The sequence below is a fragment of the Neopelma chrysocephalum genome, unplaced genomic scaffold, assembly GCF_003984885.1.
Source record: "Neopelma chrysocephalum unplaced genomic scaffold, ASM398488v2 Primary Assembly neopelma1_81212, whole genome shotgun sequence".
Taxonomy (NCBI): Eukaryota; Metazoa; Chordata; class Aves; order Passeriformes; family Pipridae; genus Neopelma; species Neopelma chrysocephalum.
The window spans coordinates 1-1,178 of NW_020912476.1; the positions used below are offsets into that span (position 1 = coordinate 1).

Here is a 1,178-nt window from a genome sequence, read left to right on the forward strand (position 1 = left end):
CACGTACTTGGCCTCCTCGAGCTCCTCCGTGCGCTGAATCGCGTCCGTCTCGTATTTGGTTCTCCACTGGGCCACTTCGCTGTTGGCCTTGGACAGGGCGCGCTGCAGCTCCCCCTTGGCTTCCTGCTCCTCCTCATATTGTTCCCGGAGCAAGTCACAGTCGTGGCGAGCGGACTGCAGGGCGTGGGCCAGGGCGTTCTTGGCCTTGGGAGACAATTGGATGGGGACAATTAATTTCCTGTGAGACCGCAGAATGTTAACTTCACGAAGTGAAGTGGTTGAAGAGTCTTTCCATCTGACATTTAAAGTCAACCCATGGGAAAATAGCATATTGATTTCACATATAGAGAACTTTCTTATCACTTCATTCATCAGAATGTAGAAAGTATTCTCAGGAAAGATGATGGATAAATTCTAAATGACACCTATAAATTGTTGAATCCCTTTAAATATACTCTAAATATACTCTAAATTTTCAGCTCAGAAAAGTAGACTAAGACGCACAGTTTATTTTTAGATATATCTCAATCTTTTTTTATATACCGTTATAAATCTGAATAAAGACCTAAAAATGTTTTTCTCTGTCTTAGTATCCAAATTGGAGAGGATGTCTTCCTCAATTTCCCTTCCCACACTAGAGATTAAGGTGGCAAAATTGTCCATCTTGTTTGATAGCTCAAAAATTAAACTGATATGGCTAACATTCTGATTTTATGTGAGAGTAGGACATATCCTGAAAGAAAACAGAACCTCAGTCCAAAGTCAACCCCCTTACTGGAAATACATTTACCTTTATTTCTTCCTCTAAATGTCTCTTTAGTTCCTCAATCTGTTGAGTGAATGCCTGTTTGCCTCTGGATAGCTGAGATATCAAACCATCTTTTTCTTCCACCTGGCGTGAATATTCACCTAAGAAAGTTTACAGGCAGACTGCAATTTAAAATCAATACTAAGTCAATGTATCTTTTAAGCACTATATAACAGATCACAGAGACTAGATCAACTTGAGCAAAGCTTCATTCCTTTTTTTGTTATCATTAGTTACAGGTTGTTCCATTCCAGAGAGATGTGGTGGTGTGTTACCTGCTTCTGTCTGCAGACGAGCTCTTTGAGCATTGAGGTCATTGATCTTGCGCTGATGCTCTTCTTCCTTTGTCTTAATCTCACTCAGCTGGTCT

The 1,178-nt window shown here is 40.7% G+C and overlaps 1 long non-coding RNA gene across 1 annotated transcript; it reads right to left on the reverse strand.

Moving 5' to 3' along the window:
• Positions 1-12: 12 nt before the first annotated feature.
• Positions 13-1,168, reverse strand: LOC113979480. Its single transcript, XR_003537884.1, has 3 exons — positions 1,084-1,168; positions 791-909; positions 13-204 (listed from the first exon to the last, which is right to left on the reverse strand). It is a non-coding gene; the product is annotated as an uncharacterized LOC113979480 (long non-coding RNA).
• Between the last annotated feature and the right edge of the window lie 10 nt (positions 1,169-1,178).